This window comes from Rhinoderma darwinii, chromosome 1, assembly GCF_050947455.1.
Source record: "Rhinoderma darwinii isolate aRhiDar2 chromosome 1, aRhiDar2.hap1, whole genome shotgun sequence".
In the NCBI taxonomy this organism is placed as follows: Eukaryota; Metazoa; Chordata; class Amphibia; order Anura; family Rhinodermatidae; genus Rhinoderma; species Rhinoderma darwinii.
The window spans coordinates 382,357,365-382,380,425 of NC_134687.1; the positions used below are offsets into that span (position 1 = coordinate 382,357,365).

The window sequence follows — 23,061 nt, forward strand, 5'->3', positions numbered from 1 at the left end:
GTTTTTAGTAGATTGGAGAGAAACAGAGTTGTCCATCATGCATAGTTGGTCTTACAAAGGAGAGGGAGGCATGACCAAATAACAGTTTAAAACCATAACTCCAGAACTAGCTGGGAATTTATTGGTTGATTTGCACAAAATTGAACGAGCTGCTCTTACAAATGAGAAGCCTGAAAATAAAAGTGTAAAACTGTAATTCTAGAACTGGCTGCTTATTTATCGGTAGATTGACAGAAAAATGAAATAGGTTTTTAGTGGATTGGAGAAAAAAAGAATCGGCCATCATGCATTCATGAAAAATGTTATGTTTTACTATAAGGTATCAGAAACATGCTTCAGAAACAGAAGCAAATCAAACTTTTAGACAGTTTGGAAATCACATCTGAATGAATTGATGTGTTTGGAGTACAGAATGAGGAACAGAATTGCCCATGATGAATTCCTAAAAAATGTTATGTTTTACATTAAGGTATCAGAAACATGCTTCAGAAACATAGAAACAAATCAAACTTTTAGACAGTTTGGAAATCACAACTGAATGAATTGATGCTATTTATCGGTTTTTAGTGGATTGGAGAGAAACAGTCATGTCAATCGGTAGATTGACAGAAAAATGAAATTGGTTTTTAGTAGATTGGAGAGAAACAGAGTTGTCCATCATGCAGTCATGAAAAATGTAATGTTTTACATTAAGGTTTTAGAAACATGCTACAGAAACATAGAGAAACAAATCAAACTTTTAGACAGTTTGGAAATCACATCTAAATTAATTGATATTTTTGGGGACTGAATGAGTGAAGTATATGGAAACAGTGCAAAAATCTTCCTTTATGAACAAAATTGACACGGCCAGAGGCAATTTTTTTCCCAAATTTTCCATGCGAGACCGAACATGCATAATTTCCTGTTTATAAAAAAATAAAAGAGGTAATGTTGGACATAAGCAATGGATTGAATGAAGCAATGATGTCTGAATATTCTCAGTTTGGTCCAAGCAATTATCTTAAAGGAAATGACATGTTGGAATTGTCTGTGATGAAGTAACTACCTTAGGAAATACTCTAGGCACTGACTATAAAGGCCCCAGTGAGAATTGAACTCACGACCCCTGGTTTACGAGACCAGTGCTCTAACCACTGAGCTATGAAGCCGACATATTGACTATGGCAACGACGTGGGTTTTATTCGAAATCACATAAGTCGTATCCTTCCATTAGCCTATAGTTGGTCTTACAAAGGAGAGGGAGGCATGACCAAATAACAGTTTAAAACCATAACTCCAGAGCTAGCTGGGAATTTATTGGTTGATTTGCACAAAATTGAACGAGCTGCTCTTACAAATGAGAAGCCTGAAAATAAAAGTGTAAAACTGTAATTCTAGAACTGGCTGCTTATTTATCGGTAGATTGACAGAAAAATGAAATAGGTTTTTAGTGGATTGGAGAAAAAAAGAATCGGCCATCATGCATTCATGAAAAATGTTATGTTTTACTATAAGGTATCAGAAACATGCTTCAGAAACAGAAGCAAATCAAACTTTTAGACAGTTTGGAAATCACATCTGAATGAATTGATGTGTTTGGGGTACAGAATGAGGAACAGAATTGCCCATGATGAATTCCTAAAAAATGTTATGTTTTACATTAAGGTATCAGAAACATGCTTCAGAAACATAGAAACAAATCAAACTTTTAGACAGTTTGGAAATCACAACTGAATGAATTGATGCTATTTATCGGTTTTTAGTGGATTGGAGAGAAACAGTAATGTCAATCGGTAGATTGACAGAAAAATGAAATTGGTTTTTAGTAGATTGGAGAGAAACAGAGTTGTCCATCATGCAGTCATGAAAAATGTTATGTTTTACATTAAGGTTTTAGAAACATGCTACAGAAACATAGAGAAACAAATCAAACTTTTAGACAGTTTGGAAATCACATCTAAATTAATTGATATTTTTGGGGACTGAATGAGTGAAGTATATGGAAACAGTGCAAAAATCTTCCTTTATGAACAAAATTGACACGGCCAGAGGCAATTTTTTTCCAAAATTTTCCATGCGAGACCGAACATGCGTAATTTCCTGTTTATAAAAAAATAAAAGAGGTAATGTTGGACATAAGCAATGGATTGAATGAAGCAATGATGTCTGAATATTCTCAGTTTGGTCCAAGCAATTATCTTAAAGGAAATGACATGTTGGAATTGTCTGTGATGAAGTAACTACCTTAGGAAATACTCTAGGCACTGACTATAAAGGCCCCAGTGAGAATTGAACTCACGACCCCTGGTTTCCGAGACCAGTGCTCTAACCACTGAGCTATGAAGCCGACATATTGACTATGGCAACGACGTGGGTTTTATTCGAAATCACATAAGTCGTATCCATCCATTAGCCTATAGTTGGTCTTACAAAGGAGAGGGCGGCATGACCAAATAACAGTTTAAAACCATAACTCCAGAACTAGCTGGGAATTTATTGGTTGATTTGCACAAAATTGAACGAGCTGCTCTTACAAATGAGAAGCCTAAAAATAAAAGTGTAAAACTGTAATTCTAGAACTGGCTGCTTATTTATCGGTAGATTGACAGAAAAATGAAATAGGTTTTTAGTGGATTGGAGAAAAAAAGAATCGGCCATCATGCATTCATGAAAAATGTTATGTTTTACTATAAGGTATCAGAAACATGCTTCAGAAACAGAAGCAAATCAAACTTTTAGACAGTTTGGAAATCACATCTGAATAATTGATGTGTTTGGGGTACAGAATGAGGAACAGAATTGCCCATGATGAATTCCTAAAAAATGTTATGTTTTACATTAAGGTATCAGAAACATGCTTCAGAAACATAGAAACAAATCAAACTTTTAGACAGTTTGGAAATCACAACTGAATGAATTGATGCTATTTATCGGTTTTTAGTGGATTGGAGAGAAACAGTCATGTCAATCGGTAGATTGACAGAAAAATGAAATTGGTTTTTAGTAGATTGGAGAGAAACAGAGTTGTCCATCATGCATAGTTGGTCTTACAAAGGAGAGGGAGGCATGACCAAATAACAGTTTAAAACCATAACTCCAGAACTAGCTGGGAATTTATTGGTTGATTTGCACAAAATTGAACGAGCTGCTCTTACAAATGAGAAGCCTGAAAATAAAAGTGTAAAACTGTAATTCTAGAACTGGCTGCTTATTTATCGGTAGATTGACAGAAAAATGAAATAGGTTTTTAGTGGATTGGAGAAAAAAAGAATCGGCCATCATGCATTCATGAAAAATGTTATGTTTTACTATAAGGTATCAGAAACATGCTTCAGAAACAGAAGCAAATCAAACTTTTAGACAGTTTGGAAATCACATCTGAATGAATTGATGTGTTTGGGGTACAGAATGAGGAACAGAATTGCCCATGATGAATTCCTAAAAAATGTTATGTTTTACATTAAGGTATCAGAAACATGCTTCAGAAACATAGAAACAAATCAAACTTTTAGACAGTTTGGAAATCACAACTGAATGAATTGATGCTATTTATCGGTTTTTAGTGGATTGGAGAGAAACAGTCATGTCAATCGGTAGATTGACAGAAAAATGAAATTGGTTTTTAGTAGATTGGAGAGAAACAGAGTTGTCCATCATGCAGTCATGAAAAATGTTATGTTTTACATTAAGGTTTTAGAAACATGCTACAGAAACATAGAGAAACAAATCAAACTTTTAAACAGTTTGGAAATCACATCTAAATTAATTGATATTTTTGGGGACTGAATGAGTGAAGTATACGGAAACAGTGCAAAAATCTTCCTTTATGAACAAAATTGACACGGCCAGAGGCAATTTTTTTCCAAAATTTTCCATGCGAGACCGAACATGCATAATTTCCTGTTTATAAAAAAATAAAAGAGGTAATGTTGGACATAAGCAATGGATTGAATGAAGCAATGATGTCTGAATATTCTCAGTTTGGTCCAAGCAATTATCTTAAAGGAAATGACATGTTGGAATTGTCTGTGATGAAGTAACTACCTTAGGAAATACTCTAGGCACTGACTATAAAGGCCCCAGTGAGAATTGAACTCACGACCCCTGGTTTACGAGACCAGTGCTCTAACCACTGAGCTATGAAGCCGACATATTGACTATGGCAACGACGTGGGTTTTATTCGAAATCACATAAGTCGTATCCTTCCATTAGCCTATAGTTGGTCTTACAAAGGAGAGGGAGGCATGACCAAATAACAGTTTAAAACCATAACTCCAGAACTAGCTGGGAATTTATTGGTTGATTTGCACAAAATTGAACGAGCTGCTCTTACAAATGAGAAGCCTGAAAATAAAAGTGTAAAACTGTAATTCTAGAACTGGCTGCTTATTTATCGGTAGATTGACAGAAAAATGAAATAGGTTTTTAGTGGATTGGAGAAAAAAAGAATCGGCCATCATGCATTCATGAAAAATGTTATGTTTTACTATAAGGTATCAGAAACATGCTTCAGAAACAGAAGCAAATCAAACTTTTAGACAGTTTGGAAATCACATCTGAATGAATTGATGTGTTTGGGGTACAGAATGAGGAACAGAATTGCCCATGATGAATTCCTAAAATTTTTTATGTTTTACATTAAGGTATCAGAAACATGCTTCAGAAACATAGAAACAAATCAAACTTTTAGACAGTTTGGAAATCACAACTGAATGAATTGATGCTATTTATCGGTTTTTAGTGGATTGGAGAGAAACAGTCATGTCAATCGGTAGATTGACAGAAAAATGAAATTGGTTTTTAGTAGATTGGAGAGAAACAGAGTTGTCCATCATGCAGTCATGAAAAATGTTATATGTTTTACATTAAGGTTTTAGAAACATGCTACAGAAACATAGAGAAACAAATCAAACTTTTAGACAGTTTGGAAATCACATCTAAATTAATTGATATTTTTGGGGACTGAATGAGTGAAGTATATGGAAACAGCGCAAAAATCTTCCTTTATGAACAAAATTGACACGGCCAGAGGCAATTTTTTTCCAATATTTTCCATGCGAGATCGAACATGCATAATTTCCAGTTTATAAAAAAATAAAAGAGGTAATGTTGGACATAAGCAATGGATTGAATGAAGCAATGATGTCTGAATATTCTCAGTTTGGTCCAAGCAATTATCTTAAAGGAAATGACATGTTGGAATTTTCTGTGATGAAGTAACTACCTTAGGAAATACTCTAGGCACTGACTATAAATGCCCCAGTGAGAATTGAACTCACGACCCCTGGTTTACGAGACCAGTGCTCTAACCACTGAGCTATGAAGCCGACGTATTGACTATGGCAACGACGTGGGTTTTATTCGAAATCACATAAGTCGTATCCTTCCATTAGCCTATAGTTGGTCTTACAAAGGAGAGGGAGGCATGACCAAATAACAGTTTAAAACCATAACTCCAGAACTAGCTGGGAATTTATTGGTTGATTTGCACAAAATTGAACGAGCTGCTCTTACAAATGAGAAGCCTGAAAATAAAAGTGTAAAACTGTAATTCTAGAACTGGCTGCTTATTTATCGGTAGATTGACAGAAAAATGAAATAGGTTTTTAGTGGATTGGAGAAAAAAAGAATCGGCCATCATGCATTCATGAAAAATGTTATGTTTTACTATAAGGTATCAGAAACATGCTTCAGAAACAGAAGCAAATCAAACTTTTAGACAGTTTGGAAATCACATCTGAATGAATTGATGTGTTTGGGGTACAGAATGAGGAACAGAATTGCCCATGATGAATTCCTAAAAAATGTTATGTTTTACATTAAGGTATCAGAAACATGCTTCAGAAACATAGAAACAAATCAAACTTTTAGACAGTTTGGAAATCACAACTGAATGAATTGATGCTATTTATCGGTTTTTAGTGGATTGGAGAGAAACAGTCATGTCAATCGGTAGATTGACAGAAAAATGAAATTGGTTTTTAGTAGATTGGAGAGAAACAGAGTTGTCCATCATGCAGTCATGAAAAATGTTATATGTTTTACATTAAGGTTTTAGAAACATGCTACAGAAACATAGAGAAACAAATCAAACTTTTAGACAGTTTGGAAATCACATCTAAATTAATTGATATTTTTGGGGACTGAATGAGTGAAGTATATGGAAACAGCGCAAAAATCTTCCTTTATGAACAAAATTGACACGGCCAGAGGCAATTTTTTTCCAATATTTTCCATGCGAGATCGAACATGCATAATTTCCAGTTTATAAAAAAATAAAAGAGGTAATGTTGGACATAAGCAATGGATTGAATGAAGCAATGATGTCTGAATATTCTCAGTTTGGTCCAAGCAATTATCTTAAAGGAAATGACATGTTGGAATTGTCTGTGATGAAGTAACTACCTAAGGAAATACTCTAGGCACTGACTATAAATGCCCCAGTGAGAATTGAACTCACGACCCCTGGTTTACGAGACCAGTGCTCTAACCACTGAGCTATGAAGCCGACATATTGACTATGGCAACGACGTGGGTTTTATTCGAAATCACATAAGTCGTATCCTTCCATTAGCCTATAGTTGGTCTTACAAAGGAGAGGGAGGCATGACCAAATAACAGTTTAAAACCATAACTCCAGAACTAGCTGGGAATTTATTGGTTGATTTGCACAAAATTGAACGAGCTGCTCTTACAAATGAGAAGCCTGAAAATAAAAGTGTAAAACTGTAATTCTAGAACCGGCTGCTTATTTATCGGTAGATTGACAGAAAAATGAAATAGGTTTGTAGTGGATTGGAGAAAAAAAGAATCGGCCATCATGCATTCATGAAAAATGTTATGTTTTACTATAAGGTATCAGAAACATGCTTCAGAAACAGAAGCAAATCAAACTTTTAGACAGTTTGGAAATCACATCTGAATGAATTGATGTGTTTGGGGTACAGAATGAGGAACAGAATTGCCCATGATGAATTCCTAAAAAATGTTATGTTTTACATTAAGGTATCAGAAACATGCTTCAGAAACATAGAAACAAATCAAAGTTTTAGACAGTTTGGAAATCACAACTGAATGAATTGATGCTATTTATCGGTTTTTAGTGGATTGGAGAGAAACAGTAATGTCAATCGGTAGATTGACAGAAAAATGAAATTGGTTTTTAGTAGATTGGAGAGAAACAGAGTTGTCCATCATGCAGTCATGAAAAATGTTATGTTTTACATTAAGGTTTTAGAAACATGCTACAGAAACATAGAGAAACAAATCAAACTTTTAGACAGTTTGGAAATGACATCTAAATTAATTGATATTTTTGGGGACTGAATGAGTGAAGTATATGGAAACAGTGCAAAAATCTTCCTTTATGAACAAAATTGACACGGCCAGAGGCAATTTTTTTCCCAAATTTTCCATGCGAGACCGAACATGCATAATTTCCTGTTTATAAAAAAATAAAAGAGGTAATGTTGGACATAAGCAATGGATTGAATGAAGCAATGATGTCTGAATATTCTCAGTTTGGTCCAAGCAATTATCTTAAAGGAAATGACATGTTGGAATTGTCTGTGATGAAGTAACTACCTTAGGAAATACTCTAGGCACTGACTATAAAGGCCCCAGTGAGAATTGAACTCACGACCCCTGGTTTACGAGACCAGTGCTCTAACCACTGAGCTATGAAGCCGACATATTGACTATGGCAACGACGTGGGTTTTATTCGAAATCACATAAGTCGTATCCTTCCATTAGCCTATAGTTGGTCTTACAAAGGAGAGGGGGGAATGACCAAATAACAGTTTAAAACCATAACTCCAGAACTAGCTGGGAATTTATTGGTTGATTTGCACAAAATTGAACGAGCTGCTCTTACAAATGAGAAGCCTGAAAATAAAAGTGTAAAACTGTAATTCTAGAACTGGCTGCTTATTTATCGGTAGATTGACAGAAAAATGAAATAGGTTTTTAGTGGATTGGAGAAAAAAAGAATCGGCCATCATGCATTCATGAAAAATTTTATGTTTTACTATAAGGTATCAGAAACATGCTTCAGAAACAGAAGCAAATCAAACTTTTAGACAGTTTGGAAATCACATCTGAATGAATTGATGTGTTTGGGGTACAGAATGAGGAACAGAATTGCCCATGATGAATTCCTAAAAAATGTTATGTTTTACATTAAGGTATCAGAAACATGCTTCAGAAACATAGAAACAAATCAAACTTTTAGACAGTTTGGAAATCACAACTGAATGAATTGATGCTATTTATCGGTTTTTAGTGGATTGGAGAGAAACAGTCATGTCAATCGGTAGATTGACAGAAAAATGAAATTGGTTTTTAGTAGATTGGAGAGAAACAGAGTTGTCCATCATGCATAGTTGGTCTTACAAAGGAGAGGGAGGCATGACCAAATAACAGTTTAAAACCATAACTCCAGAACTAGCTGGGAATTTATTGGTTGATTTGCACAAAATTGAACGAGCTGCTCTTACAAATGAGAAGCCTGAAAATAAAAGTGTAAAACTGTAATTCTAGAACTGGCTGCTTATTTATCGGTAGATTGACAGAAAAATGAAATAGGTTTTTAGTGGATTGGAGAAAAAAAGAATCGGCCATCATGCATTCATGAAAAATGTTATGTTTTACTATAAGGTATCAGAAACATGCTTCAGAAACAGAAGCAAATCAAACTTTTAGACAGTTTGGAAATCACATCTGAATGAATTGATGTGTTTGGGGTACAGAATGAGGAACAGAATTGCCCATGATGAATTCCTAAAAAATGTTATGTTTTACATTAAGGTATCAGAAACATGCTTCAGAAACATAGAAACAAATCAAACTTTTAGACAGTTTGGAAATCACAACTGAATGAATTGATGCTATTTATCGGTTTTTAGTGGATTGGAGAGAAACAGTAATGTCAATCGGTAGATTGACAGAAAAATGAAATTGGTTTTTAGTAGATTGGAGAGAAACAGAGTTGTCCATCATGCAGTCATGAAAAATGTTATGTTTTACATTAAGGTTTTAGAAACATGCTACAGAAACATAGAGAAACAAATCAAACTTTTAGACAGTTTGGAAATGACATCTAAATTAATTGATATTTTTGGGGACTGAATGAGTGAAGTATATGGAAACAGTGCAAAAATCTTCCTTTATGAACAAAATTGACACGGCCAGAGGCAATTTTTTTCCAAAATTTTCCATGCGAGACCGAACATGCATAATTTCCTGTTTATAAAAAAATAAAAGAGGTAATGTTGGACATAAGCAATGGATTGAATGAAGCAATGATGTCTGAATATTCTCAGTTTGGTCCAAGCAATTATCTTAAAGGAAATGACATGTTGGAATTGTCTGTGATGAAGTAACTACCTTAGGAAATACTCTAGGCACTGACTATAAAGGCCCCAGTGAGAATTGAACTCACGACCCCTGGTTTACGAGACCAGTGCTCTAACCACTGAGCTATGAAGCCGACATATTGACTATGGCAACGACGTGGGTTTTATTCGAAATCACATAAGTCGTATCCTTCCATTAGCCTATAGTTGGTCTTACAAAGGAGAGGGAGGCATGACCAAATAACAGTTTAAAACCATAACTCCAGAACTAGCTGGGAATTTATTGGTTGATTTGCACAAAATTGAACGAGCTGCTCTTACAAATGAGAAGCCTGAAAATAAAAGTGTAAAACTGTAATTCTAGAACTGGCTGCTTATTTATCGGTAGATTGACAGAAAAATGAAATAGGTTTTTAGTGGATTGGAGAAAAAAAGAATCGGCCATCATGCATTCATGAAAAATGTTATGTTTTACTATAAGGTATCAGAAACATGCTTCAGAAACAGAAGCAAATCAAACTTTTAGACAGTTTGGAAATCACATCTGAATGAATTGATGTGTTTGGGGTACAGAATGAGGAACAGAATTGCCCATGATGAATTCCTAAAAAATGTTATGTTTTACATTAAGGTATCAGAAACATGCTTCAGAAACATAGAAACAAATCAAACTTTTAGACAGTTTGGAAATCACAACTGAATGAATTGATGCTATTTATCGGTTTTTAGTGGATTGGAGAGAAACAGTAATGTCAATCGGTAGATTGACAGAAAAATGAAATTGGTTTTTAGTAGATTGGAGAGAAACAGAGTTGTCCATCATGCAGTCATGAAAAATGTTATGTTTTACATTAAGGTTTTAGAAACATGCTACAGAAACATAGAGAAACAAATCAAACTTTTAGACAGTTTGGAAATCACATCTAAATTAATTGATATTTTTGGGGACTGAATGAGTGAAGTATATGGAAACAGTGCAAAAATCTTCCTTTATGAACAAAATTGACACGGCCAGAGGCAATTTTTTTCCAAAATTTTCCATGCGAGACCGAACATGCATAATTTCCTGTTTATAAAAAAAATAAAAGAGGTAATGTTGGACATAAGCAATGGATTGAATGAAGCAATGATGTCTGAATATTCTCAGTTTGGTCCAAGCAATTATCTTAAAGGAAATGACATGTTGGAATTGTCTGTGATGAAGTAACTACCTTAGGAAATACTCTAGGCACTGACTATAAAGGCCCCAGTGAGAATTGAACTCACGACTCCTGGTTTACGAGACCAGTGCTCTAACCACTGAGCTATGAAGCCGACATATTGACTATGGCGACGACGTGGGTTTTATTCGAAATCACATAAGTCGTATCCTTCCATTAGCCTATAGTTGGTCTTACAAAGGAGAGGGAGGCATGACCAAATAACAGTTTAAAACCATAACTCCAGAACTAGCTGGGAATTTATTGGTTGATTTGCACAAAATTGAACGAGCTGCTCTTACAAATGAGAAGCCTGAAAATAAAAGTGTAAAACTGTAATTCTAGAACTGGCTGCTTATTTATCGGTAGATTGACAGAAAAATGAAATAGGTTTTTAGTGGATTGGAGAAAAAAAGAATCGGCCATCATGCATTCATGAAAAATGTTATGTTTTACTATAAGGTATCAGAAACATGCTTCAGAAACAGAAGCAAATCAAACTTTTAAGACAGTTTGGAAATCACATCTGAATGAATTGATGTGTTTGGGGTACAGAATGAGGAACAGAATTGCCCATGATGAATTCCTAAAAAATGTTATGTTTTACATTAAGGTATCAGAAACATGCTTCAGAAACATAGAAACAAATCAAACTTTTAGACAGTTTGGAAATCACAACTGAATGAATTGATGCTATTTATCGGTTTTTAGTGGATTGGAGAGAAACATGCTACAGAAACATAGAGAAACAAATCAAACTTTTAGACAGTTTGGAAATGACATCTAAATTAATTGATATTTTTGGGGACTGAATGAGTGAAGTATATGGAAACAGTGCAAAAATCTTCCTTTATGAACAAAATTGACACGGCCAGAGGCAATTTTTTTCCCAAATTTTCCATGCGAGACCGAACATGCATAATTTCCTGTTTATAAAAAAATAAAAGAGGTAATGTTGGACATAAGCAATGGATTGAATGAAGCAATGATGTCTGAATATTCTCAGTTTGGTCCAAGCAATTATCTTAAAGGAAATGACATGTTGGAATTGTCTGTGATGAAGTAACTACCTTAGGAAATACTCTAGGCACTGACTATAAAGGCCCCAGTGAGAATTGAACTCACGACCCCTGGTTTACGAGACCAGTGCTCTAACCACTGAGCTATGAAGCCGACATATTGACTATGGCAACGACGTGGGTTTTATTCGAAATCACATAAGTCGTATCCTTCCATTAGCCTATAGTTGGTCTTACAAAGGAGAGGGAGGCATGACCAAATAACAGTTTAAAACCATAACTCCAGAACTAGCTGGGAATTTATTGGTTGATTTGCACAAAATTGAACGAGCTGCTCTTACAAATGAGAAGCCTGAAAATAAAAGTGTAAAACTGTAATTCTAGAACTGGCTGCTTATTTATCGGTAGATTGACAGAAAAATGAAATAGGTTTTTAGTGGATTGGAGAAAAAAAGAATCGGCCATCATGCATTCATGAAAAATGTTATGTTTTACTATAAGGTATCAGAAACATGCTTCAGAAACAGAAGCAAATCAAACTTTTAGACAGTTTGGAAATCACATCTGAATGAATTGATGTGTTTGGGGTACAGAATGAGGAACAGAATTGCCCATGATGAATTCCTAAAAAATGTTATGTTTTACATTAAGGTATCAGAAACATGCTTCAGAAACATAGAAACAAATCAAACTTTTAGACAGTTTGGAAATCACAACTGAATGAATTGATGCTATTTATCGGTTTTTAGTGGATTGGAGAGAAACAGTCATGTCAATCGGTAGATTGACAGAAAAATGAAATTGGTTTTTAGTAGATTGGAGAGAAACAGAGTTGTCCATCATGCATAGTTGGTCTTACAAAGGAGAGGGAGGCATGACCAAATAACAGTTTAAAACCATAACTCCAGAACTAGCTGGGAATTTATTGGTTGATTTGCACAAAATTGAACGAGCTGCTCTTACAAATGAGAAGCCTGAAAATAAAAGTGTAAAACTGTAATTCTAGAACTGGCTGCTTATTTATCGGTAGATTAACAGAAAAATGAAATAGGTTTTTAGTGGATTGGAGAAAAAAAGAATCGGCCATCATGCATTCATGAAAAATGTTATGTTTTACTATAAGGTATCAGAAACATGCTTCAGAAACAGAAGCAAATCAAACTTTTAGACAGTTTGGAAATCACATCTGAATGAATTGATGTGTTTGGGGTACAGAATGAGGAACAGAATTGCCCATGATGAATTCCTAAAAAATGTTATGTTTTACATTAAGGTATCAGAAACATGCTTCAGAAACATAGAAACAAATCAAACTTTTAGACAGTTTGGAAATCACAACTGAATGAATTGATGCTATTTATCGGTTTTTAGTGGATTGGAGAGAAACAGTCATGTCAATCGGTAGATTGACAGAAAAATGAAATTGGTTTTTAGTAGATTGGAGAGAAACAGAGTTGTCCATCATGCAGTCATGAAAAATGTTATGTTTTACATTAAGGTTTTAGAAACATGCTACAGAAACATAGAGAAACAAATCAAACTTTTAGACAGTTTGGAAATCACATCTAAATGAATTGATATTTTTGGGGACTGAATGAGTGAAGTATACGGAAACAGTGCAAAAATCTTCCTTTATGAACAAAATTGACACGGCCAGAGGCAATTTTTTTCCAAAATTTTCCATGCGAGACCGAACATGCATAATTTCCTGTTTATAAAAAAATAAAAGAGGTAATGTTGGACATAAGCAATGGATTGAATGAAGCAATGATGTCTGAATATTCTCAGTTTGGTCCAAGCAATTATCTTAAAGGAAATGACATGTTGGAATTGTCTGTGATGAAGTAACTACCTTAGGAAATACTCTAGGCACTGACTATAAAGGCCCCAGTGAGAATTGAACTCACGACCCCTGGTTTACAAGACCAGTGCTCTAACCACTGAGCTATGAAGCCGACATATTGACTATGGCAACGACGTGGGTTTTATTCGAAATCACATAAGTCGTATCCTTCCATTAGCCTATAGTTGGTCTTACAAAGGAGAGGGAGGCATGACCAAATAACAGTTTAAAACCATAACTCCAGAACTAGCTGGGAATTTATTGGTTGATTTGCACAAAATTGAACGAGCTGCTCTTACAAATGAGAAGCCTGAAAATAAAAGTGTAAAACTGTAATTCTAGAACTGGCTGCTTATTTATCGGTAGATTGACAGAAAAATGAAATAGGTTTTTAGTGGATTGGAGAAAAAAAGAATCGGCCATCATGCATTCATGAAAAATGTTATGTTTTACTATAAGGTATCAGAAACATGCTTCAGAAACAGAAGCAAATCAAACTTTTAGACAGTTTGGAAATCACATCTGAATGAATTGATGTGTTTGGGGTACAGAATGAGGAACAGAATTGCCCATGATGAATTCCTAAAAAATGTTATGTTTTACATTAAGGTATCAGAAACATGCTTCAGAAACATAGAAACAAATCAAACTTTTAGACAGTTTGGAAATCACAACTGAATGAATTGATGCTATTTATCGGTTTTTAGTGGATTGGAGAGAAACAGTAATGTCAATCGGTAGATTGACAGAAAAATGAAATTGGTTTTTAGTAGATTGGAGAGAAACAGAGTTGTCCATCATGCAGTCATGAAAAATGTAATGTTTTACATTAAGGTTTTAGAAACATGCTACAGAAACATAGAGAAACAAATCAAACTTTTAGACAGTTTGGAAATCACATCTAAATTAATTGATATTTTTGGGGACTGAATGAGTGAAGTATATGGAAACAGTGCAAAAATCTTCCTTTATGAACAAAATTGACACGGCCAGAGGCAATTTTTTTCCAAAATTTTCCATGCGAGACCGAACATGCATAATTTCCTGTTTATAAAAAAATAAAAGAGGTAATGTTGGACATAAGCAATGGATTGAATGAAGCAATGATGTCTGAATATTCTCAGTTTGGTCCAAGCAATTATCTTAAAGGAAATGACATGTTGGAATTGTCTGTGATGAAGTGACTACCTTAGGAAATACTCTAGGCACTGACTATAAAGGCCCCAGTGAGAATTGAACTCACGACCCCTGGTTTACGAGACCAGTGCTCTAACCACTGAGCTATGAAGCCGACATATTGACTATAGCAACGACGTGGGTTTTATTCGAAATCACATAAGTCGTATCCTTCCATTAGCCTATAGTTGGTCTTACAAAGGAGAGGGAGGCATGACCAAATAACAGTTTAAAACCATAACTCCAGAACTAGCTGGGAATTTATTGGTTGATTTGCACAAAATTGAACGAGCTGCTCTTACAAATGAGAAGCCTGAAAATAAAAGTGTAAAACTGTAATTCTAGAACTGGCTGCTTATTTATCGGTAGATTGACAGAAAAATGAAATAGGTTTTTAGTGGATTGGAGAAAAAAAGAATCGGCCATCATGCATTCATGAAAAATGTTATGTTTTACTATAAGGTATCAGAAACATGCTTCAGAAACAGAAGCAAATCAAACTTTTAAGACAGTTTGGAAATCACATCTGAATGAATTGATGTGTTTGGGGTACAGAATGAGGAACAGAATTGCCCATGATGAATTCCTAAAAAATGTTATGTTTTACATTAAGGTATCAGAAACATGCTTCAGAAACATAGAAACAAATCAAACTTTTAGACAGTTTGGAAATCACAACTGAATGAATTGATGCTATTTATCGGTTTTTAGTGGATTGGAGAGAAACATGCTACAGAAACATAGAGAAACAAATCAAACTTTTAGACAGTTTGGAAATGACATCTAAATTAATTGATATTTTTGGGGACTGAATGAGTGAAGTACATGGAAACAGTGCAAAAATCTTCCTTTATGAACAAAATTGACACGGCCAGAGGCAATTTTTTTCCAAAATTTTCCATGCGAGACCGAACATGCATAATTTCCTGTTTATAAAAAAATAAAAGAGGTAATGTTGGACATAAACAATGGATTGAATGAAGCAATGATTTCTGAATATTCTCAGTTTGGACCAAGCAATTATCTTAAAGGAAATGACATGTTGGAATAGTCTGTGATGAAGTAACTACCTTAGGAAATACTCTAGGCACTGACTATAAAGGCCCCAGTGAGAATTGAACTCAAGACCCCTGCTCTAACCACTGAGCTATGAAGCCGACTTATTGACTATGACAACGACGTGGGTTTTATTCGAAATCACATAAGTCGTATCCTTCCATTAGCCTATAGTTGGTCTTACAAAGGAGAGGGAGGCATGACCAAATAACAGTTTAAAACCATAACTCCAGAACTAGCTGGGAATTTATTGGTTGATTTGCACAAAATTGAACGAGCTGCTCTTACAAATGAGAAGCCTGAAAATAAAAGTGTAAAACTGTAATTCTAGAACTGGCTGCTTATTTATCGGTAGATTGACAGAAAAATGAAATAGGTTTTTAGTGGATTGGAGAAAAAAAGAATCGGCCATCATGCATTCATGAAAAATTTTATGTTTTACTATAAGGTATCAGAAACATGCTTCAGAAACAGAAGCAAATCAAACTTTTAGACAGTTTGGAAATCACATCTGAATGAATTGATGTGTTTGGGGTACAGAATGAGGAACAGAATTGCCCATGATGAATTCCTAAAAAATGTTATGTTTTACATTAAGGTATCAGAAACATGCTTCAGAAACATAGAAACAAATCAAACTTTTAGACAGTTTGGAAATCACAACTGAATGAATTGATGCTATTTATCGGTTTTTAGTGGATTGGAGAGAAACAGTCATGTCAATCGGTAGATTGACAGAAAAATGAAATTGGTTTTTAGTAGATTGGAGAGAAACAGAGTTGTCCATCATGCATAGTTGGTCTTACAAAGGAGAGGGAGGCATGACCAAATAACAGTTTAAAACCATAACTCCAGAACTAGCTGGGAATTTATTGGTTGATTTGCACAAAATTGAACGAGCTGCTCTTACAAATGAGAAGCCTGAAAATAAAAGTGTAAAACTGTAATTCTAGAACTGGCTGCTTATTTATCGGTAGATTGACAGAAAAATGAAATAGGTTTTTAGTGGATTGGAGAAAAAAAGAATCGGCCATCATGCATTCATGAAAAATGTTATGTTTTACTATAAGGTATCAGAAACATGCTTCAGAAACAGAAGCAAATCAAACTTTTAGACAGTTTGGAAATCACATCTGAATGAATTGATGTGTTTGGGGTACAGAATGAGGAACAGAATTGCCCATGATGAATTCCTAAAAAATGTTATGTTTTACATTAAGGTATCAGAAACATGCTTCAGAAACATAGAAACAAATCAAACTTTTAGACAGTTTGGAAATCACAACTGAATGAATTGATGCTATTTATCGGTTTTTAGTGGATTGGAGAGAAACAGTAATGTCAATCGGTAGATTGACAGAAAAATGAAATTGGTTTTTAGTAGATTGGAGAGAAACAGAGTTGTCCATCATGCAGTCATGAAAAATGTTATGTTTTACATTAAGGTTTTAGAAACATGCTACAGAAACATAGAGAAACAAATCAAACTTTTAGACAGTTTGGAAATCACATCTAAATTAATTGATATTTTTGGGGACTGAATGAGTGAAGTATATGGAAACAGTGCAAAAATCTTCCTTTATGAACAAAATTGACACGGCCAGAGGCAATTTTTTTCCAAAATTTTCCATGCGAGACCGAACATGCATAATTTCCTGTTTATAAAAAAATAAAAGAGGTAATGTTGGACATAAGCAATGGATTGAATGTAGCAATGATGTCTGAATATTCTCAGTTTGGTCCAAGCAATTATCTTAAAGGAAATGACATGTTGGAATTGTCTGTGATGAAGTAACTACCTTAGGAAATACTCTAGGCACTGACTATAAAGGCCCCAGTGAGAATTGAACTCACGACCCCTGGTTTACGAGACCAGTGCTCTAACCACTGAGCTATGAAGCCGACATATTGCCTATGGCAACGACGTGGGTTTTATTCGAAATCACATAAGTCGTATCCTTCCATTAGCCTATAGTTGGTCTTACAAAGGAGAGGGAGGCATGACCAAATAACAGTTTAAAACCATAACTCCAGAACTAGCTGGGAATTTATTGGTTGATTTGCACAAAATTGAACGAGCTGCTCTTACAAATGAGAAGCCTGAAAATAAAAGTGTAAAACTGTAATTCTAGAACTGGCTGCTTATTTATCGGTAGATTGACAGAAAAATGAAATAGGTTTTTAGTGGATTGGAGAAAAAAAGAATCGGCCATCATGCATTCATGAAAAATGTTATGTTTTACTATAAGGTATCAGAAACATGCTTCAGAAACAGAAGCAAATCAAACTTTTAAGACAGTTTGGAAATCACATCTGAATGAATTGATGTGTTTGGGGTACAGAATGAGGAACAGAATTGCCCATGATGAATTCCTAAAAAATGTTATGTTTTACATTAAGGTATCAGAAACATGCTTCAGAAACATAGAAACAAATCAAACTTTTAGACAGTTTGGAAATCACAACTGAATGAATTGATGCTATTTATCGGTTTTTAGTGGATTGGAGAGAAACATGCTACAGAAACATAGAGAAACAAATCAAACTTTTAGACAGTTTGGAAATGACATCTAAATTAATTGATATTTTTGGGGACTGAATGAGTGAAGTATATGGAAACAGTGCAAAAATCTTCCTTTATGAACAAAATTGACACGGCCAGAGGCAATTTTTTTCCCAAATTTTCCATGCGAGACCGAACATGCATAATTTCCTGTTTATAAAAAAATAAAAGAGGTAATGTTGGACATAAGCAATGGATTGAATGAAGCAATGATGTCTGAATATTCTCAGTTTGGTCCAATCAATTATCTTAAAGGAAATGACATGTTGGAATTGTCTGTGATGAAGTAACTACCTTAGGAAATACTCTAGGCACTGACTATAAAGGCCCCAGTGAGAATTGAACTCACGACCCCTGGTTTACGAGACCAGTGCTCTAACCACTGAGCTATGAAGCCGACATATTGACTATGGCAACGACGTGGGTTTTATTCGAAATCACATAAGTCGTATCCTTCCATTAGCCTATAGTTGGTCTTACAAAGGAGAGGGAGGCATGACCAAATAACAGTTTAAAACCATAACTCCAGAACTAGCTGGGAATTTATTGGTTGATTTGCACAAAATTGAACGAGCTGCTCTTACAAATGAGAAGCCTGAAAATAAAAGTGTAAAACTGTAATTCTAGAACTGGCTGCTTATTTATCGGTAGATTGACAGAAAAATGAAATAGGTTTTTAGTGGATTGGAGAAAAAAAAGAATCGGCCATCATGCATTCATGAAAAATGTTATGTTTTACTATAAGGTATCAGAAACATGCTTCAGAAACAGAAGCAAATCAAACTTTTAGACAGTTTGGAAATCACATCTGAATGAATTGATGTGTTTGGGGTACAGAATGAGGAACAGAATTGCCCATGATGAATTCCTAAAAAATGTTATGTTTTACATTAAGGTATCAGAAACATGCTTCAGAAACATAGAAACAAATCAAACTTTTAGACAGTTTGGAAATCACAACTGAATGAATTGATGCTATTTATCGGTTTTTAGTGGATTGGAGAGAAACATGCTACAGAAACATAGAGAAACAAATCAAACTTTTAGACAGTTTGGAAATGACATCTAAATTAATTGATATTTTTGGGGACTGAATGAGTGAAGTATATGGAAACAGTGCAAAAATCTTCCTTTATGAACAAAATTGACACGGCCAGAGGCAATTTTTTTCCCAAATTTTCCATGCGAGACCGAACATGCATAATTTCCTGTTTATAAAAAAATAAAAGAGGTAATGTTGGACATAAGCAATGGATTGAATGAAGCAATGATGTCTGAATATTCTCAGTTTGGTCCAATCAATTATCTTAAAGGAAATGACATGTTGGAATTGTCTGTGATGAAGTAACTACCTTAGGAAATACTCTAGGCACTGACTATAAAGGCCCCAGTGAGAATTGAACTCACGACCCCTGGTTTACGAGACCAGTGCTCTAACCACTGAGCTATGAAGCCGACATATTGACTATGGCAACGACGTGGGTTTTATTCGAAATCACATAAGTCGTATCCTTCCATTAGCCTATAGTTGGTCTTACAAAGGAGAGGGAGGCATGACCAAATAACAGTTTAAAACCATAACTCCAGAACTAGCTGGGAATTTATTGGTTGATTTGCACAAAATTGAACGAGCTGCTCTTACAAATGAGAAGCCTGAAAATAAAAGTGTAAAACTGTAATTCTAGAACTGGCTGCTTATTTATCGGTAGATTGACAGAAAAATGAAATAGGTTTTTAGTGGATTGGAGAAAAAAAAGAATCGGCCATCATGCATTCATGAAAAATGTTATGTTTTACTATAAGGTATCAGAAACATGCTTCAGAAACAGAAGCAAATCAAACTTTTAGACAGTTTGGAAATCACATCTGAATGAATTGATGTGTTTGGGGTACAGAATGAGGAACAGAATTGCCCATGATGAATTCCTAAAAAATGTTATGTTTTACATTAAGGTATCAGAAACATGCTTCAGAAACATAGAAACAAATCAAACTTTTAGACAGTTTGGAAATCACAACTGAATGAATTTATGCTATTTATCGGTTTTTAGTGGATTGGAGAGAAACAGTCATGTCAATCGGTAGATTGACAGAAAAATGAAATTGGTTTTTAGTAGATTGGAGAGAAACAGAGTTGTCCATCATGCATAGTTGGTCTTACAAAGGAGAGGGAGGCATGACCAAATAACAGTTTAAAACCATAACTCCAGAACTAGCTGGGAATTTATTGGTTGATTTGCACAAAATTGAACGAGCTGCTCTTACAAATGAGAAGCCTGAAAATAAAAGTGTAAAACTGTAATTCTAGAACTGGCTGCTTATTTATCGGTAGATTGACAGAAAAATGAAATAGGTTTTTAGTGGATTGGAGAAAAAAAGAATCGGCCATCATGCATTCATGAAAAATGTTATGTTTTACTATAAGGTATCAGAAACATGCTTCAGAAACAGAAGCAAATCAAACTTTTAGACAGTTTGGAAATCACATCTGAATGAATTGATGTGTTTGGGGTACAGAATGAGGAACAGAATTGCCCATGATGAATTCCTAAAAAATGTTATGTTTTACATTAAGGTATCAGAAACATGCTTCAGAAACATAGAAACAAATCAAACTTTTAGACAGTTTGGAAATCACAACTGAATGAATTGATGCTATTTATCGGTTTTTAGTGGATTGGAGAGAAACAGTCATGTCAATCGGTAGATTGACAGAAAAATGAAATTGGTTTTTAGTAGATTGGAGAGAAACAGAGTTGTCCATCATGCAGTCATGAAAAATGTAATGTTTTACATTAAGGTTTTAGAAACATGCTACAGAAACATAGAGAAACAAATCAAACTTTTAGACAGTTTGGAAATCACATCTAAATTAATTGATATTTTTGGGGACTGAATGAGTGAAGTATATGGAAACAGTGCAAAAATCTTCCTTTATGAACAAAATTGACACGGCCAGAGGCAATTTTTTTCCCAAATTTTCCATGCGAGACCGAACATGCATAATTTCCTGTTTATAAAAAAATAAAAGAGGTAATGTTGGACATAAGCAATGGATTGAATGAAGCAATGATGTCTGAATATTCTCAGTTTGGTCCAAGCAATTATCTTAAAGGAAATGACATGTTGGAATTGTCTGTGATGAAGTAACTACCTTAGGAAATACTCTAGGCACTGACTATAAAGGCCCCAGTGAGAATTGAACTCACGACCCCTGGTTTACGAGACCAGTGCTCTAACCACTGAGCTATGAAGCCGACATATTGACTATGGCAACGACGTGGGTTTTATTCGAAATCACATAAGTCGTATCCTTCCATTAGCCTATAGTTGGTCTTACAAAGGAGAGGGAGGCATGACCAAATAACAGTTTAAAACCATAACTCCAGAGCTAGCTGGGAATTTATTGGTTGATTTGCACAAAATTGAACGAGCTGCTCTTACAAATGAGAAGCCTGAAAATAAAAGTGTAAAACTGTAATTCTAGAACTGGCTGCTTATTTATCGGTAGATTGACAGAAAAATGAAATAGGTTTTTAGTGGATTGGAGAAAAAAAGAATCGGCCATCATGCATTCATGAAAAATGTTATGTTTTACTATAAGGTATCAGAAACATGCTTCAGAAACAGAAGCAAATCAAACTTTTAGACAGTTTGGAAATCACATCTGAATGAATTGATGTGTTTGGGGTACAGAATGAGGAACAGAATTGCCCATGATGAATTCCTAAAAAATGTTATGTTTTACATTAAGGTATCAGAAACATGCTTCAGAAACATAGAAACAAATCAAACTTTTAGACAGTTTGGAAATCACAACTGAATGAATTGATGCTATTTATCGGTTTTTAGTGGATTGGAGAGAAACAGTCATGTCAATCGGTAGATTGACAGAAAAATGAAATTGGTTTTTAGTAGATTGGAGAGAAACAGAGTTGTCCATCATGCATAGTTGGTCTTACAAAGGAGAGGGAGGCATGACCAAATAACAGTTTAAAACCATAACTCCAGAACTAGCTGGGAATTTATTGGTTGATTTGCACAAAATTGAACGAGCTGCTCTTACAAATGAGAAGCCTGAAAATAAAAGTGTAAAACTGTAATTCTAGAACTGGCTGCTTATTTATCGGTAGATTGACAGAAAAATGAAATAGGTTTTTAGTGGATTGGAGAAAAAAAGAATCGGCCATCATGCATTCATGAAAAATGTTATGTTTTACTATAAGGTATCAGAAACATGCTTCAGAAACAGAAGCAAATCAAACTTTTAGACAGTTTGGAAATCACATCTGAATGAATTGATGTGTTTGGGGTACAGAATGAGGAACAGAATTGCCCATGATGAATTCCTAAAAAATGTTATGTTTTACATTAAGGTATCAGAAACATGCTTCAGAAACATAGAAACAAATCAAACTTTTAGACAGTTTGGAAATCACAACTGAATGAATTGATGCTATTTATCGGTTTTTAGTGGATTGGAGAGAAACAGTCATGTCAATCGGTAGATTGACAGAAAAATGAAATTGGTTTTTAGTAGATTGGAGAGAAACAGAGTTGTCCATCATGCAGTCATGAAAAATGTTATGTTTTACATTAAGGTTTTAGAAACATGCTACAGAAACATAGAGAAACAAATCAAACTTTTAGACAGTTTGGAAATCACATCTAAATGAATTGATATTTTTGGGGACTGAATGAGTGAAGTATACGGAAACAGTGCAAAAATCTTCCTTTATGAACAAAATTGACACGGCCAGAGGCAATTTTTTTCCAAAATTTTCCATGCGAGACCGAACATGCATAATTTCCTGTTTATAAAAAAATAAAAGAGGTAATGTTGGACATAAGCAATGGATTGAATGAA

The 23,061-nt window shown here is 34.7% G+C and overlaps 15 non-coding genes across 15 annotated transcripts; all 15 read right to left on the reverse strand.

Moving 5' to 3' along the window:
* Positions 1–1,078: 1,078 nt before the first annotated feature.
* On the reverse strand, positions 1,079–1,151 carry TRNAT-CGU (transfer RNA threonine (anticodon CGU)). The gene has a single exon. It is a non-coding gene; the product is annotated as a tRNA-Thr (tRNA).
* A 1,106-nt stretch (positions 1,152–2,257) lies between these two features.
* Positions 2,258–2,330, reverse strand: TRNAP-CGG (transfer RNA proline (anticodon CGG)). Its single transcript has one exon. It is a non-coding gene; the product is annotated as a tRNA-Pro (tRNA).
* Positions 2,331–4,057: 1,727 nt separating this feature from the next.
* TRNAT-CGU (transfer RNA threonine (anticodon CGU)) lies at positions 4,058–4,130 on the reverse strand. Its single transcript has one exon. It is a non-coding gene; the product is annotated as a tRNA-Thr (tRNA).
* A 1,108-nt stretch (positions 4,131–5,238) lies between these two features.
* Positions 5,239–5,311, reverse strand: TRNAT-CGU (transfer RNA threonine (anticodon CGU)). The gene has a single exon. It is a non-coding gene; the product is annotated as a tRNA-Thr (tRNA).
* Positions 5,312–6,419: 1,108 nt separating this feature from the next.
* TRNAT-CGU (transfer RNA threonine (anticodon CGU)) lies at positions 6,420–6,492 on the reverse strand. Its single transcript has one exon. It is a non-coding gene; the product is annotated as a tRNA-Thr (tRNA).
* Positions 6,493–7,598: 1,106 nt separating this feature from the next.
* Positions 7,599–7,671, reverse strand: TRNAT-CGU (transfer RNA threonine (anticodon CGU)). The gene has a single exon. It is a non-coding gene; the product is annotated as a tRNA-Thr (tRNA).
* Positions 7,672–9,399: 1,728 nt separating this feature from the next.
* On the reverse strand, positions 9,400–9,472 carry TRNAT-CGU (transfer RNA threonine (anticodon CGU)). The gene has a single exon. It is a non-coding gene; the product is annotated as a tRNA-Thr (tRNA).
* A 1,107-nt stretch (positions 9,473–10,579) lies between these two features.
* Positions 10,580–10,652, reverse strand: TRNAT-CGU (transfer RNA threonine (anticodon CGU)). The gene has a single exon. It is a non-coding gene; the product is annotated as a tRNA-Thr (tRNA).
* A 985-nt stretch (positions 10,653–11,637) lies between these two features.
* Positions 11,638–11,710, reverse strand: TRNAT-CGU (transfer RNA threonine (anticodon CGU)). Its single transcript has one exon. It is a non-coding gene; the product is annotated as a tRNA-Thr (tRNA).
* Positions 11,711–13,438: 1,728 nt separating this feature from the next.
* TRNAT-UGU (transfer RNA threonine (anticodon UGU)) lies at positions 13,439–13,511 on the reverse strand. Its single transcript has one exon. It is a non-coding gene; the product is annotated as a tRNA-Thr (tRNA).
* Positions 13,512–14,617: 1,106 nt separating this feature from the next.
* Positions 14,618–14,690, reverse strand: TRNAT-CGU (transfer RNA threonine (anticodon CGU)). Its single transcript has one exon. It is a non-coding gene; the product is annotated as a tRNA-Thr (tRNA).
* A 2,770-nt stretch (positions 14,691–17,460) lies between these two features.
* TRNAT-CGU (transfer RNA threonine (anticodon CGU)) lies at positions 17,461–17,533 on the reverse strand. The gene has a single exon. It is a non-coding gene; the product is annotated as a tRNA-Thr (tRNA).
* Positions 17,534–18,518: 985 nt separating this feature from the next.
* Positions 18,519–18,591, reverse strand: TRNAT-CGU (transfer RNA threonine (anticodon CGU)). The gene has a single exon. It is a non-coding gene; the product is annotated as a tRNA-Thr (tRNA).
* Positions 18,592–19,576: 985 nt separating this feature from the next.
* On the reverse strand, positions 19,577–19,649 carry TRNAT-CGU (transfer RNA threonine (anticodon CGU)). Its single transcript has one exon. It is a non-coding gene; the product is annotated as a tRNA-Thr (tRNA).
* Positions 19,650–21,378: 1,729 nt separating this feature from the next.
* On the reverse strand, positions 21,379–21,451 carry TRNAT-CGU (transfer RNA threonine (anticodon CGU)). Its single transcript has one exon. It is a non-coding gene; the product is annotated as a tRNA-Thr (tRNA).
* Between the last annotated feature and the right edge of the window lie 1,610 nt (positions 21,452–23,061).